Here is a 17,479-nt window from a genome sequence, read left to right on the forward strand (position 1 = left end):
GTGCATTATTTTCTTGAGCAAATACTTTGTGGGGAGGTTTAACTTATTTAAATGCTAATAACTTTCCTTATAATTACATGGTTGTCTAGACTAACCCATAAAACTTCAATTTTTATGTATTTAAATAGTAATGGAGGACTTCTGGGGGATTTTCATAAACTCCTTATCACTCTGTAAAAAGACAGACTAGTAAATGTTCATTGTAGCATTTCATGTGCTTGGGGTTTAGAGATTTTGTTCGGGGGTTATGGGATGTTAGTAGTGTTAGAACTTGTGTTGATAATTGTCCTGTTTCAGGGGAAATTTGGGCTCTAGGAGTGACAAGAAAATGTTCCTTTCACATGTGTTTGATATGGTAATACTGGCTCTGATGTGTAGGCTTCAAGGCAACTTACAGCAATGTAGTGATTTACCTGAGATTTTTTTAGTCAGCAAAACTAGTAGCACCCTCACACCAAAAAAACCACACTGCTTCTGATGTCATTTTGTCTTAATCCTCTGTCACACATAGGATTTAACATATTAGCTTTTATGTTCAGATTGAATTTGACGTTTAAAGAACCTAATAGAATTGTGTTCTGTAATTTTTTTAAGTACACCCGATCTTAATTTAAAAATCATAAAATGATGTCACTTTTTATTCCTAATTGAAATGAAACGTAGTATAAAAGTGTATTTCCTTCAGTAACATACTATTCCTATAGTGTTTTTAGACAGATCTATTCATGAGCTGATGAAATCCATCAGAGAAGTAAGATTAGATGTGACCTGCTGTAAGTATTTAGGTAAGTTAAAGTAAATGGATTAGGAAACAATTTAAGAAAAAAGGGAAAAGAAAAAAAAAACAGAGCCACCACAGAAAGTAAGTTTATTTTCAAATCCTGGAATTTTAGAGCTGGACCAAACCTTAGAAATGTAAACAGATGATTTTGATTTTGATTTTTTTTTTTTTAGGTTAGGGAACAGGGGTTCAAGAAAGGGTGGCTTTGGAGCACTAGATCTAGAAATCTTCATTTCCGTGTTCACATACCCACAAAATAGGAAAACTGAGGAGGAGGGGTGAAAATAGAATTATTCAAGACTTTCATCGTTTAAGTATTAGGAAATAATGTATATACGTAATTGCTGTAGAATAGAAAAACAAATTATGGACATATACTTCTGTTTATAATAATCCTCAAGCACAATGTTTTAATAACCTATGTTGCTATATAATATAGTCCTATAGGAAAATAAAAAAACTTTACCTCGTGATTAAAATGTATTCAAGTGATAAAGTTAATAAATTTTATTTCTTAGAAAATATATAAAATTTTCAGGATATATTTGTAATTAGTAAAACAAAAACTATTGTTAAAGTCCTAACCTTCCTTATTAGTTGATATTTCTTGGAAATTCCATTAATTGTCATGTTTTTTAGTAACTTTTATAGGTATATTGTTGAAGAAGATACTAGGGAATTGGATTCATTGTTACCCCTCTGGCAGCTTTTATACTGTGTGACTGACTGTAGAGCCCAATTTAACCTATGTGATTCAATTTTGCTATTCTTACAGAGTAACATCTGATGCTTAGATCATAGGAAAATCAATATATAAAAGTTTAAGTTAGGATGAGGGCTTACAATACAAATTAGAACTTAATAGGATATGTATTTTGAAACAAAATGGTCTAGGGAAATAGCTTAATAGGTTCTTTTTTTTAACTTCTGAGTGGGAAAACGTGGAGGAAAAATTTTCATTATTCTCTGATGAAGAGAAAGGAGGAATATATATTCCAAGTCCAACAACACCCCTTCCCTTCTCTCCCCCCCCCCCCCCCCGCCATAGATGGACCTAGAAAAACAAGCTCTCAAACTCTAAATGAGAGATGGTACAAACATCTTTTAAAATAAGAACATTACAAATGATAACATACCATTTTACGAGGCTTTCCCCCCCTCATTTTCTGAAATTTCGCAAAAACGAATTATTTTGAAAATTGTAAGGCAGAATCGCTGAATAAATTTGAGGATCAAACAAGTGAGAAGCATCATTCAAAGCACAATAAAGCCATATCTAAATGATAAAAGGAAATCAGGATCAACCACTGAGGTATTGTACCTAAAGATACTGTACCACAGGTACAAATTACTTGAGAAGTGAGATTTTTACAGTAAGTAAGTAAAAATGAAAAATCTTGTATACCACAGGTTTGAACTGACTTAAGGCAATATCCCTCTAGAGAATGTCATATAGCCTCAATGTAAACATGCTGAAGGAACAATTAGGAAAAAAAGAAAAGATAAGCTATGATTAGCTGCATTTAATGTATGGATTTTCTTTACTATTTCACTGATACTAGTTAATCTCTTTGTTGGAAGACTACATGTTATCCCTCCATTTTTCTTATAAAACTCCTGACATTTTTGTCATTTCTTTTTCTATCTGGGTAATAGAATGAATGGTAGGAAAATCACCCGCATTTAGATTTGGGATGAATGTTTTGCAGATTGCTTTGTGTTTTAAATAGATTTAAGATCATTTTTTTTTCTTTTTTAAAAAATACTTATTAGTTTCAGAGAGGAAGGGAGAGGGAGATATAGAAATATCAATGATGAAAGAGAGTCACTGATCGGCTGCCTCCTACACTTCCCCCACTGGGGATCGAGCCCGCAACCTGGGCATGTTCCCTGACCAGGAATCGAACCCTGGCCTCCAACCACTGAGCCACACCATCCAGGCCATATTTTTTTCAAATTAATGATAGGCCTCTTGGAACAATATAATGACATATTCTCCCCAAATCAAGTTATGTTGTATGCATTTTGTATTAGATATTTGCACTCTTCGAAAAATAAGTAACTGAATACTCTTTCAGAAAATAGTATGTTTCAATCTTCATATTTGCGTAATTATAGAAATCTCTGGTCTACTAAGTACTTCACTAAGCTTGTAGCATAAAAGGTTTTCTAAATAGCATGTATTTACCTTAAACCCTTTTTTAAAGTTGGTGAGCTTTTTATTTACTTTTAAAAACTAACTATGAAGTTAATTTTAAAAATAATCCTGTGGTAATGTTTTTCATGTAAAAAACTAATATAGTTAAGCATAATGTCTGAATAAAATGATAAGTGACACATTTCCCTAAACCCTGAAAATACCAAATTATATTGAAAATTGGTAGAAAGAAGCATAAGCTAGAGGAGTTATATTACAAAATTCTATTACTGAAATTAAGTTGATAACTTTCAATGAGAATTAATTTTGTAAATACAAGGAAAATACACAAAAGCTATTTCTGAACTGAAAGCGATTTTTCTTCTATTCAGCACCACCATGAGTCATATTAATCGTAGAAATATTTAATTTTAAAATAAATTTTAGTTTTAGAAATTATCAGAATCTGCTTGCACAAAAGAAATAGTAAGTTAGCTATGTTGCTGCTGGTTTCGCTTAATGAATACTTGGATTATTAAGGATAGTGACTGAGGTTAAAGGCTTACTATTTTATATACTATTTACTACATAAGTGATGGATATTGTATCAATACAAACACTAATGGGAACTTCTGTTTAAATTACTTGTTAGGCTTTATTTGCAATGTAAACTGTTTAGAATCCATACCAGCCAAATTAAAATTTAGATATTATATACATTTGATGAATAGCCGAGAAAAAATGATTTTGTTGCACTATTCTAAATATATGGACTATTTGGTATGGCGTGACAACATAACTTTTATAGAGCATTTGACTTCTGTTCCTTTTATTGCCAGCTTCTGATAAGAAATCGTCCGAAGGGATGAGATATATATAAGATCTTTAATTGGTTGGGGAGAGGCGTTACCTACTTCTAAATGTGCATGTGCTTTATATAAAGGCTTTGATTTCCATAATTGATCACTTGAGGAATATTTAAATTACAGACTAATGCTGCCTGCACAGAATAAAATTTAAGGGTACAAGAGCCTTAAAGTGAAAAACATGATCCTTTTGACTGCCTTACAACATGACTTGACTAGCTCTCCAACGCAGGCATACTGGTTTCTTTCCAAGGGTCTGTTCAGTAAGTGGTGCCTTAATAGTGTTGGTGTTTCTGAAATACAAGCTCACGGGGTCTTTGAGAGCCTCCACTCTTACATAATGAATGAATGGGCATTTATCAAGTTTTCAAACCCGGTCGTACGTTTGTAGTGGAAGCACCCGTGAACAGAATAATCTGGGGCACTGGTGTTACTACATACGTGACTGTTAACATCAGCACTCTTTTGTGGTAGTTGGAGGTTTTTTTATTGTTTTATATAACAAATTATCCAAGAAGCTGGACTTTATGAAACATCTCCAAGGACCAATTTGCATATTTTAAACAATGAAAAGAAGTTATACAGTCCCCCAAAAAATGGTTAATTTTTTAAGGGGATTTTTCAAGACAAGAAAAATATTTTGTTTTGAGCCTACAAGCAAATTTCATTCAAAAGAGTGAATGTAGTTTTAAAAACATTACTATTGTGATTTGTTTGATTACATTCACACTTTTACATTCACTTTGCCTTTCAAAGCAGAAATCTTTTATAAAACAAAGAAAACTTTAAATTGTCAAGCTGGTGCTTAAAAGTATATAATTTTGATTTATTACAAGTGTCATTTAAAAGGACAGGGACCCTGAAGGAGGTGGGGATGCGGGGGGCAGGGGCAGGGGAGTCCTCGGTCTGTAGATAAACTCACTGATGCTTTGTTGAGTCTTCCAAGTTTTCAGTGTAAATAAAATACCTAACAATGTAATTTTGCTGTTTTCTGATAGAAAATGGAAGAAATACTAATGAATTCATTTATTTCATGATAAAACAGATTTCACCCATACTGTGAAATCTTGACTTTCTATCCTTGCAAAATACCATATTGAAAAAATCATCTTAGACACGGATGCAGGTGGGCTCTAGCGAGCTGTTGCTGGACAATTGTATCATTTGTAGATGTTGCTAGAAGTACCAAATAAAAGTCTCTGCACTTCAAATAATTGTCTTTCTATTTCTTTAAAGAAGTAAGAATTCTAAGATTATAATATGCCTTATAAATTCTAAGGCTTTTAGTGATCCGTTATATTTGAATAATATGAAGATAAGGTATTGATAACACTGGCCTTACGTGCCTCTTTACATACGTATATAAGTATTTATTTAAAATATACGTGGTTTCAATTATAGAACCAAAACTACTAGATTTAATCAAAATGCACTTTTTAAGACTTTTAAACAGGATTTTTTTGCGTGTGGAAAAATCTCAAAGTCGCCTTTGGGGAACGTTGACAGCAAAAGTCAGCTATGCAAATAAACCTTTTGTTTCAGTGCCAATTTGCAGAAATTTCTATCTGAAGTCCCATAAATTTTTTCTGAAAATGTCTAAGATTGGAGCTGGAAGTTAGGCAGAGGGTGAAATCAAGTTACATCAGAGTATACCCACCAAAACTTTGAACATTAGGCTGATTTTATAGTTCTCTATTTAAAGATAGCAGTTATATGAAGAAAGGAAGATCAAAAACCATACGTTTCTCCATAGATGAAGAAAACGACTTAAAACATTTTAACAATATCAAACCTTATGAAGAACACTTGACTTTAAAAATATTGTTTATATGGTGTCTTTTATAATATACTAGTAGCCCGTTTGCACGAAGATTCGTGCAATAGTCCTTCATTCACCTGGCTGCCTGCACCGGGGACCTAGGCCTTGGCTGTGGCCACCGCCTTCTGCCTTCTTTCAGGGTCGGGGCTTGGCCCCGGGCGGTGGCCTTGGGCTCGGCAGCACCCAACATCCCTGCTAAGGATCGCAGGAGCCGACCCGCAGTGGTTTCCTGCGATCCCTGCAGGCTCCCCGCTGGTGCCCAAGGCCGGGAAAGCCTCCGCCCAAGGCTTTCCTGGCCTTGGGCTCGGCAGCACCCAGCGTCCCTGCTAGGGATCGCAGGAGCCGACCCCCAGTGGTTTCCTGCAATCGGTGCAGGCTCCCCGCTGGTGCCCAAGGCCGGGAAAGCCTCGGGCGGCTTTCCCGGCCTTGGGCTCCGCCACACCCCAACGTCCCTGCAACGGTTTCCTGGTGGGCGTGGTTGGTGGGCGTAGCGGAGGTGCGGTCAATTTGCATATTTGTATATTATAAGGTAAGATACTAGAGGCCCAGTGCATGAATTCATGCACCAGTGGGGTCAGGCCAAAACTGGCTCTCCGACATCCCCCGAAGGGTCCTGGATTGTGAGAGAGCGCAGGCCAGGCTGAGAGACCGCACTGGTGCACAATCGGGGCTGGGGAGAGATGTGGGAGGTTGGCCATCCAGAGAGGGAGTGTGAGAGGGCTCCAGGGCTTGTCCAGCCTGCCTCGCTCAGTCCCAATCTGCCGGACCCCAGCAGCAAGCTAACCTACAGGTCAGAGTGTCTGCCCCCCTGGTGGTCAGTGTGTGTCTTAGCGAGCAGTTGAGTGGCCTTAGCATATCATTAGCATATTACGCTTTGATTGGTTAAACAAATGACTGGACACAACATATTAGGCTTTTATTATATAGGATTAATTAGAACACAATAAAATCCAGATACATTTAAACCAAAGACAACTTTTGTCCTCAACAAATTTCGAGCTTCCCAATTAGATAATTGGAAGTTTACGTGTAAATTGATTCATGATAAAATGAGAAAACAAATGGCCTATTTTTTAAAATATTAGTGGGCCTCAGTAAACAATTTATCTTTCAGATCTTAACATTAAACATAAGAGGACTGAGAAAAAGTTAACACTTTTCGTAAAAGGGTCATTCTTTCTAACCCAGTGGTCAGCAAACTGCGGCTCCGAGCCACATGCGGCTCTTTGAGTGTGGCTCTTCCACAAAATACCACGTGCGGGCACGCACGTACAGCGCGATTGAAACTTCGTGGCCCACGAGCAGAAGTCGGTTTTTGGCTCTCAAAAGAAATTTCAATCGTGCTGTTGATATTTGGCTCTGTTGACTAATGAGTTTGCCAACCTATGGTTCTGAAAAAAAAAAAAAAAAAGGTTCACACCCAGTTTTTTCTTACATACTATACTTTTATCAGGCTGGAAGGTGTTACGGGCTGAATGTGTCTCCCCAAAATTTATATGTCGAAACCCTCATCCCCACTGCGATGGCGTTTGAAGATGATGGCTTTGGGAGGTCATTGGGTCTTAGCCCTGGTGATGGGTGGCTTGAGAGCTTGTGTTCTCTCTGCCAGGAAGACAGCAAGACCTTGGCAAAGCAGGAAGAGGGCCCTCGGCAAGAACCGAATCAGCCGGCACCGTGATCTCCGACTTCCCAGCCTTCAGAAGAGCGGGAAATAAACGTCTGTTGTCTACCCCATCCCGTTTAGCAATGACCACAGCGGCCGTGCAACGGCATGGGAAGGGAGAAGAAATGGGAGTCGCCCCTATAATGGGAACTGAAACCTGGGAAAACCCCCGGCTGGGTCCACAATCGGACCCTGCGACAGCCCCCATCCGAACCTGCAGCTTCACTTACCTGCAGTCACCGGGCATCTGGAAATATTCAATGGAAAAATCACAAGAACCCATGTGCGCGGCAAACTGCGCGCTGATCCGGGGCCGTGGTGAAGTCTCGCGAGATGAAATCTCGCGTGGTGAGGTCTCGCGAGATGAAATCTCGCGTGGTGAAGTCTCGCGAGGTCCTCCCCTGCACACGCTCCTGCCCGTGAGTCACGTCGTGGCCGCGCCGTGGGCAGGTGGACCGTGGCGGGGGCTCAGCGCTGTGGCCGGTCACCCTTGTTCCAGGCCCTGGTGGCCCCACGGGCAGGAGCAGGGATGCTGCGAATTGGGGTGCGCCCGAGAGAAGCCGCGAAGTGCCGCTCGTGTGTGACAAGGTGAGTGAGGGCGGCCAGACACTGTGAGACCGAGAGCGGGCCCAGCCCCGTGTCAGTCCAGTGCTTTGTCATACTGTTCTGTACGTTATTGCTCATCCCTCACTGCGCCCGATCCAGAAGCCAGCACGGTGCGCACGTGCAGGGGAAAGCCTGGTGCCTCCCGGTGTTCGCCAGCCCGGGAGCTCGCCACACCGTGCTTTTGAGTTTTTATAGGGGATTCACCCCATAGGCGTGATTAAGTCATGGACTGAAGTCACTCTTCCAGCCCTTTACCCCCCCTCCTCCCTCAAGGTTGGGGATGGGGCTCAGAGTTCCAGCCCTCTCTCACTTGCTGGGTTCCCCTGGCCACCTGCCCCCATCCTTCCTGGCTCTTTGCAAAAGTCACCCCCTTCACGCCGCAAAAGGAACAGAGACGTGCTCACGGGAGAGCATCCAAGTTTAATGCCTGCGCGTGGGGAATTCACGGAGGCATGAAAACTACCCCCCCACACACACAGGCACCGTTCGCTGTGCATGTCGGACATTTGGACAAAGCAGAACGGGGCCTTAGATTTCAGAAGTGAGGATGGGGCGTTTCTACGATTGAGGAAGAGCTGCATGCACGTGGCGGGAACATCCCTGCTAGGCGACTGGGGAACAGTGGGACCTGGGGTGTCTGGCTAACAGGCACCCGCCTGAAGCCTTGCTCTACTTCCTCAGCTTAGGCGACGGCGACATCCTCAGCTCTCCCTGAAGCAGGTCTTTCTTGGGCAGGAAAGCGGGGAAGAGTCCAAAGTTCTGCGTCTTTTGTTTCTTAACAAGCAGCTGAAAGTCAGTATCCCCGAAAGCAGCTCCACGGTGGCCAAACTTTGGTTCCCTTCCGTGCATTCCAGTGTTATGACTTATCACGTGAGAATGAAACAGTCCCAATTCTTGCTTCATCCGGGTCCCCCAATGGCAATTTAATAAATCCACGTAGGGAGCCCAAACTGCCGCCAGCTGTCTCCTGCCAGACTGTCCCAGGGTCCCTTGGTCCACATTGACCCCTAGACAGAAGCACCCCACTTCTCCTAAAATCCATTTTCCTCTCTCTGGATAGCTTCTCTCTTCCCAGCATCTGCTCATCGGTCCCTATGACTTGGGGATCGTCTAGGACCGTGGTCGGCAAACTGCGGCTCGCGAGCCACATGTGGCTCTTTGGCCCCTTGAGTAAGGCTCTTCCACAAAATACCACAGCCTGGGCGAGTCTATTTTGAAGAAGTGACGTTAGAAGAAGTTTAAGTTTAAAAAAATTGGCTCTCAAAAGAAATTTCAATCGTTGTCCTGTTGATATGTGGCTCTGCTGACTAATGAGCTTGCCGACCACTGCTCTAGGAAAACGCCTCTTAGGCACGAATAGTAACTCCAGTACATTTCTGAATTGTTTCACTCGAGGCTGACATTTTCCTCCTCCTCATTTCTGTTGAAGAGCTGCACAAAATGAAAGGCTTTGATGGGCAGAAGGGGTGAGAAAGGAAGCTTACGGCGGAGAGTTGGGGGAGCAGGGGTCTCTAGGGGGGACCTCCCCATGTGCAGACGAGGAGATTCCAGACTGACCACCTACCTTTGCATTCCTGGGAGGGGCCGAAGCTGCAGTTGGTTCAGGTCGTAGGTGTTAGGTCTCGGTTGGTGACGTGGGCTTAGCATATGCCATGTGTGGCCTGCTTTCTCTTTTTTCATCCTGCCCATAGGTACAGTTCTGTTCTTTGGAACCACTAAGTCCTTAAATGAGTGGTTTTGTTTTTCTGGAATAAGTTTCATTCCATCCTACCAATCCTCCTACATAATAAAAGGCTAATATGCAAATTGTCCCCTTTGACCGGAAGTTCAACCAGGGGGCGGGGCCAGCCAACCTCCTGCAGCCCCTACCCCCAGCCTGCCCTTATATTTTAAAGAGAAATTACACATCAACCCTCATCACTAAACCCTGTAAAAGGCAAGGAGTGAACTCCTTCTGAACAGTATACATAATAAAACCAAATTTGTAAAATTCATATATAAATTCCCAATGAAACACATCCTTTTCTTTCCTTTTGACACCACTCCCATCCTCCAGTTTTAAACACCATCTCTTTTGCTCAAAAAATGGCAGGCAGGAAGATGCGGTTTCCACAGCGATTTATTGTTCATCATTTTAACAACGTTTTCATGAGGACTGTTCACGTATTGAGACATCCTCAAACACTGTCGCCAGAATGCCTGTTGCTTTTCTTTAAATAACACTGATGGACCAGTGGAAGCAATTGCCCTTCCTGATGAATGAAGCCTGCGCGTCAGGTGGCACCTCCAATGAAAGTCCATTGACAAATATTCTTGGCACCTGTCGGGTAAACAGAAGATCAGGTGTCACCCAGTGTCAGCAGCAGACAGCACTGCCCGTAATAATGATGGATGCTCACGTCTGGGTACTGTTATGGGCCGGGCACGACACTAAGGAAGCTCTTTCCCAAATGACCTATTTCAATCTTTCCACGCCGAGTTAGTTATAGTTGTTAGCCTTATTTTGGAGGGAAATGAGGTACAGGTACTTGTCCAAGATCATAATCAGTCAATGACGGAGCTGGGATTTAAATTTAGGACCATCTGACTCTCCAAGCCCTTCCTCCTAATCACTGTGCCACATAAAAGTCTCTATTACTAATGTTTAACTTCCTTTTTTAAAATATATTCTTATTGATTTCAGAAAGAGGAAGGGAGAAGAGAGAGAGAGAAACATCAATACTGAGAGAGAATCACCGATCGGCTGCCTCCTGCATGCCCCCAACTAGGGATCAAGCCCGCAACCCAGGCATGTGCCACTGACTGGAATCGAACCTGGGACCCTTCAGTCTGCAGGCCAGTGCTCTGTCCACTGAGCCACACCAGCCAGGGCCTAATGCTTAACTTCCATACAGTTGTTTACTAAAGGGGAAGAGTATGAAAATTTCTCCCATGCACATAAGGAAAGCGGCAACATTGGATATTTTTCTGATAAAGCATATTCTGAAAAAAATCCACAAATTTCAAGAATCTGCCTGGCTGGTATTGCTCAGTGGCTGAGCGTTGACCTATGAACGAGGAGGTCACGGTTCGATTCCCAGTCAGGGCACATGTCGGGGTTGTAGGCTCCATCCCCAGTGTGGGGCGTGCAGGAGGCAGCCCAGCAATGATTCTCTCTCATCATTGATGTTTCTATCTCCCTCTCTCTCTCCCTGTCTCTCTGAAATAAATTTTTAAAAAATATTTTTTTTAAAAAGAATCTAAGCACATGGAGCACTAAAGCACACCTGTTGAAACAGTCTGTACTGTCCAGTCAAACACACACACACACACACACACAACACACAAACACAAATACACGATCTTGAAAGATAAAAATAAAATGAATTGACTCCCCTCTTTCCTATTCTATAAATCTGGTTCCCGGATCTGCCATTTCTTATTTATATATATATATATATGTATGTATGTATACACACACACACACACATATATATATATATATATATATTATTGATTTCTTACAGAGAGGAAGGGAGAGGGACAGAGAGTTAGAAACATCCATGAGAGAGAAACATCAATCAGCTGCCTCCTGCACACCCTCTACTGGGGATGTGCCCGCAACCAAGGTACATGCCCTTGACCGGAATCGAACCTGGGACCCTTCAGTCCGCAGGCCGATGCTCTATCCATCGAGCCAAACCGGCTAGGGCTGCCATTTCTTTATCAATGTAGATTTTCAGAGAATGTCCGGGTCCTGTTTCCTAACACAAGGGTAAACCGCCCCCCCAGGTCAGCACCCACTTTTTTTTTTTTTTTTTGGGGGGGGGGCGGGAACCACAGAGGACAGACTCATGTTCTCTCGCCAGTCAGCTTGGCAAGCGCGCCCTGAAACTGGCTTCCACACTCCAGCATGTCAGTTCCACGGCTGTGTAGTTCTCGTTCATGTCGTGAAAAGCTGCTTTGCCATGTTACAGCAGGAACACGATGTCATCAGAAATGGTTTCCTGGAGTCAAACAAACAAATCATCTTAATGCCAGACGTTATCTTTTGGAAAGAAATCGTGATAACAGCGGAAGGGTATGAATGTTGGGGTCTCGCGACTGGTTCAGGGCTCGGACTAAGTCTCCGTCGCCTCCTTTCTCATCGGGGGCTTGAGGGCAACAGTATTCCTTTCCTAGGAACACTATTAGGAGCAAAGGGTGCCACCGACGGGCAGTGCTGGCACGGAGCCCTAACAGCGGTGGCCAACACGTGTGTGCGGGACACAGCGCTCAACACGTGACCTTCGCCGGCTCCGTGAAGCCTCCCCCCAACCCTGAGAGGGGTCTGCCGTCCTCTCCACTCCGCACCGAGGAGAGTGAGGCCCGGAGAAGGGAAATGACTTATTCCTGGTCCTCAGCTACTCAGCGGCAGGGCGGGATTTGAACCCCTAATAGGGGGACAGGAGGGACCATAGGGACCCAGTAGAGGTCGGCGTGAGGCGGGAAGAGCTGGAGGGAGGAGGAAGCAACGCCTGGGGCCCGGGGTGGGCTGGGTGGCAGGAGGACGCTCTGACGGGGGCGATGCAGGGAAGGGGCCGTTTGCAGGGGAGGAGGGCGCTTTCTCCTCCAGCCCCACTCACCCAAGAGGCTGCTGCTGAACCCGTCAGACCCAGCCGCTCCGCAGGCAGGCCACGAAGGAGACGTGGACCCCCAAGAAGGACCGCAGCAGGTCGCCGGGGCCCAGTCGGCCAGGAGGCGGTGGGTGGGCGTGCCGCTGCCGCACTGGCAGTGGAGGGCGAGCGCCAGCAGGCTGTGGCCAACGCTCAGCAGCGCCAGGAGCTCCGGCTGAACCGCCCAGCCAGCCGGGTTGCTCAGTGGTTGAACATTGACCTATGAGCCAGGAGGCCACGTTGGATTCCCATTCAGGGCACATGCCTGGGTTGCAGCTCCATCCCCAGTGTGGGGCATGCGGGAGGCAGCTGATCAATGGTTCTCATCATTGACGTTTCTATCTCGCTCCCTCTCCCTTCCTCTCTGAAATCAATAAAAAAATATTTTTGAAAAAAAGAGCAGGGGGGCCCAGAGCTCTGGGGGCGCCGGCTCCTTGGTGCCTGAGGCCGAGCTGGCCTCCCCGAAATCCTGCCCGCCACTGTGGTTCCCCGAGAACAGGGCCGGCGCCAGCGCTCCGCTGGCAGAGAGCTCAGCAGAGGCAGGCGCTCCGCGTTCAGAGTCCCAGCAGCTCCCGCCGCCCGCTAGGCCTTGGTGGCCGCAGTACCACCTCTTCCGCCCGGCGCGCCCTGAGGCCACGCCCCTCTTCGCGCGTTCCCACCTCCCACAGCGCCCTGTGGCCACGCCCCCTCCTCCGGGCATCTTCCCGCCTCCCAGCGCACCCTCGTGGCCGGGCCCCCCAGTGCGTCCTCTAGGCCCGGCGGTGACTGCCGCGGCGTTGCCCTCCAGCAGCGATGGAGCGGTAGGTGCTATAGTTAGAGCAGCACGCGTTTTCCACTCCGCCTTTCCCCGGCAGCAATGGAAATATAGTGCCAGTCAATATAGGTTGTGGGCGTGATCACCCCGCAAGGGAAGCGCCTGGGACTCCCCATTGTCAGTCCCCAACAAGGCCCGGCAGGAGGACCACAGTCCTGAGCCCTGGTGGCTAGCAGGTGTTTGTGGCAGGGCAATGGCAGCGCCCTCCAGGAGGGCGTTCGATGACTGGCTTCAGTGAACCCCTGTTCCAAATTCCCTGGAAAGAGAATCTAATCTTCAAGCAACACTCGGCTCTGCACCCTGGTTCGTGGAGCAATGGGTGAGGAGCAGTGAGCTCTGCCCTCAAAACCTTGATTTTAATCTTTCCAACTTGGGTTTGTCATCTATGAGAATATCGAACACACCCACCTCTTTTAAAAACTCATTTAGTTTTATGTTTTAGATGTAGGCAACCATTAAACAAATTCTGTACGTGTAAAGTCCACTGTGTTTTCAACATAGTGTCTAGTCTACAATAAATTCTCAGTAAATATTAGTTGAATGAATGAATAAAGAAGGACTCTATATATTTTTTCCTAAAATATTCATTCATTCATTCATTCATTCATTCTTTGGTGCTGAGTTCCTGCCCTCATAATGCTAAATTCTGATGATGTTAGGAGAGCAGATGAAATCATTAATTTGTTCACGGTGTCACGAATAACGGCACAGGGTACCTGCACTGAGGTGGGACTGCACTTGGCATGTTGGAGGAAAAACAAAGAAACCAATGTGGCTGGAGTGGAATGAGAATTAAAAAGTGAGGGCGGAGAGGTGGATGGCTAGTGATTGGCCACACACACAGTGCCTTGGCCATTTTAATGAAAGGACTTGGGCCCGTCTGGCGTGGCTCAGTAGTTGGTTGAGCATCAACCTATGAACCAGGAGGTCACGGTTCGTTTCAGGCCAGGGCTTTGGCTTTTACTCTGTGAGAGTAAAGACCAGGCAACCACCATACAAGAGTAATAGTAGCAGTGAACAAAAAGGGGAATAAGATGTTTTGGGCAAATGTGTAAGGATTTGATATTATCATTTTCACAAGACTGTTAAGGATATATATTATACTTGACCGAAATAAGCAATCCTATATAATAAAGGCTAATATGTAAATCTACTGAATGGCAGAACCATCGGTCACTATGACACACACTGACCACCAGGGGGCAGACACTCAATGCAGGGGGAGCACCACTCAGCCAGAAGCCCTGAGCGGCCACTGTTAGCTGCCAGCGCAGCAGTGGTGGTGGTGGGAGCCTCTCCTGCCTCCATCGCAGCACTAAGGATGTCCGACTGCTGGACTGTGAGAGGGCGCAGGGTGGGCTGAAGGCCCCCGCCCTCCCCCCGAGTGCATGAGTTTTGTGCACCGGGCCTCTAGTGTTAATATAAATATTATTGCAATAATGATATGTTTTATTATCAAAATTACATAATGATAGGACGATGGCAAAATTACAACCTAAAAAGCAAGTGCAGACATACAGACCAATGGAATAGAATAAGAACAGACATATAGACCAAAGGAATAGAATAAAGATAGAATTCCTCAGACCTAGCCAGTTTGGCTCAGTGGATTGAATGTCATTTAGTGGACTGAAGAGTCCTGGGTTCGATTCTGGTCAAGGGCATGTACCTCTATTGCAGGCTCCATTCTGTTCTCCAGACAGGGTGCATTCGGGAGGTAACCTATCGATGTATCTCTCTCACATTGATGTTTCTCTCTCTGTCTCTCTCCCTTCCTTCCACTCTCTCTAAAAAAATCAACAGAAAAATATCCTCAGATGAGGATTAACAACAACAAAAGATGCCTTCACATATATGGTCAGTTGGTTTTCAATAGGATGTCAAGACCATTCAATGGGGAAAGGACAATCTTTTCAACAAACAGTGCCAGGTGGTCACCGGTTCAAATCCTAGTCAGGGCACACACCCAGGTTGCAGGCTTGATCCCTGGCAGGGGGCGTGCAGGAGGCAGCCAATCGATGTTTCTATCTCTTTCCCTCTCCTTTCCTCTCTCTCTAAAAATCAATAAAAACATTAAGAAAATAAAAAGATGCCTTCTGCTCTTGTGTCATGTTTTTATCCTGAAAATGCCTGCATGAGTATGGCCCTGATTCCTCCCAGAACCTGGTCAGTTAGCGTCCTGCGCATGGAAAGTCCTGCGCCCGCTCTGTGCCCCGTCACATGCATCACCTAAGAACCCTCATTTCACCCCAGAGAAGTTCTTCCTTGACCTCTTTATCCCGAGAACTGGAGTTGGCCGTGGTGCACTCAGAAGCAGAAAATGCAGAGCTACCTATTCTAAGAGGACTTCTACCAGACCGTCGGTCCCTGGGCCATGTCACCGACCAGCTGAGACCTAACCACAGGCTTACATCACGGCCTTTCCCGCCAACTTCCATACACGGCTCGCTCAAGACCCATAGAAGCTGAGGCCATCGTAGCTCAGGAAAACCATTGCACCTGTTCTTCTTCCTGGAGTCTCCCTAGCAGGGGTAATACTACTTCCTTCCCTTACACAGCTAGGAGTGTGTTTGCTTCGGAATTTTTATACCAGTCACCTTCCATAATCATGTATATGTAAAAAGTAATTAATAAAATATTTGACTGAAAAAAAATAGGAGAAAAGCTGTGTCAAATAGTGCTAATAAGGCCGAAACCGGTTTGGCTCAGTGGATAGAGCGTCGGTCTGCGGACTGAAAGGTCCCAGGTTCGATTCCGGTCAAGGGCATGTACATTGGTTGCGGGCACATCCCCGGTAGGGGGTGTGCAGGAGGCAGCTGGTCGATGTTTCTCTCTCATCGATGTTTCTAGCTCTCTATCCCTCTCCCTTCCTCTCTGTAAAAAATCAATAAAATATATAAAAAAATAAAATAAAATAAAAAAAATAGTGCTAATAAGGCACATAAAATGAAAAGGAAAAATTATATTTGTAAAGGATACTAGAATCATGGGTACAGCTTTATGAACTAATACATTAATGTTTACATAATGTGCATAATTCTATTGAGACTGCGTACAATCATGAGAATATGTGACCTGGGCCTAGAAGGCGGTATTCAGAAGAATGGTAGAAATATTGGTGATCACTTTTACTGTTCTGTAAGTTTGTGGTTATATTTTTGCAAATGAGAAAATAGTACAAATACATCCTGTTGCTCTGGAAATAGCCTAATAGCTATGAATTGTGCCAACATCCACTTTTAAGCTGTTCCCAAAAGCCAGTGCCATAATATACATGCATGCCTACCCTCTCCACATCCCTTCCTCCCACTCTCTCTTTAATCCATTGTACCACTCAGATAGCTTTTATCAAGGTCAACATAATCCACATCCCAGTGCTTAACTTTCGATCCTCATTTTATGTACCTTATTAGCATTATTTCGCACAGCTTACCACTCCTTTGTATTTGAATGCTTATCTGTAAATATGGCAGTGTGTAGCTCTACTATAGACTATCACATAAATAGCAACATAACAAATTATAATACATCTGAAATAATAAACAGTAATTTCTCAATATCATCAAACATCTAGTTGGTGTTCCAATTTGCAATTGTCTCAAACGTGTTGCAATTATCTTTCAGTTTGGTTGAGTCAGGATCTAAATAAAGTTTACACACAATGATTGGTTAGTGCATCTTGGAAGTTCTTTTAAATCTGTCCCAACTCCTTCTTTTTTCTTCTTATGCACTTTCTTTCTTTGTTTTTTAAATATATTTTTATTGATTTCAGAGAGAATGAGAGAGGGAGAGAGAGAGAAACATCAATGATGAAAGAGAATCATTGACCGGCTGCCTCCTGCATGCCCCCTCCTGGGGATCGAGCCCACAACCCAGGCATGTGCCCTGACCGGGAATTGAACCATGACCTCCTGGTTCATAGGTCAACACTTAACCACTGAGTCACGCTGGCCGGGCACCTTGCAGATGTTTTTAAAGATGGACTCCATCTATGTCACCTAGACCATAGGATTTTAACTAATTGTTGATAAAATATTAGATAACTTCTCCTTCCCATAAAGGGTTGAAGATTGAAAAATTTGATTCAACAGCAACTGGAGTAAACGATATCGGAGTATTGGAGATTGTGAAGAGGGGAAAGAAGATATGAAGAAAGTCC

At 44.1% G+C, this 17,479-nt stretch overlaps 1 long non-coding RNA gene across 1 annotated transcript; it reads right to left on the reverse strand.

The window, feature by feature from the left end:
- Nucleotides 1-10,148: 10,148 nt before the first annotated feature.
- Nucleotides 10,149-13,083, reverse strand: LOC129148284 (uncharacterized). The gene is made up of 3 exons (XR_008555359.1): nucleotides 12,477-13,083; nucleotides 11,704-11,858; nucleotides 10,149-10,192 (listed from the first exon to the last, which is right to left on the reverse strand). It is a non-coding gene; the product is annotated as an uncharacterized LOC129148284 (long non-coding RNA).
- Between the last annotated feature and the right edge of the window lie 4,396 nt (nucleotides 13,084-17,479).

This window comes from Eptesicus fuscus, chromosome 24 (assembly GCF_027574615.1).
Source record: "Eptesicus fuscus isolate TK198812 chromosome 24, DD_ASM_mEF_20220401, whole genome shotgun sequence".
In the NCBI taxonomy this organism is placed as follows: Eukaryota; Metazoa; Chordata; class Mammalia; order Chiroptera; family Vespertilionidae; genus Eptesicus; species Eptesicus fuscus.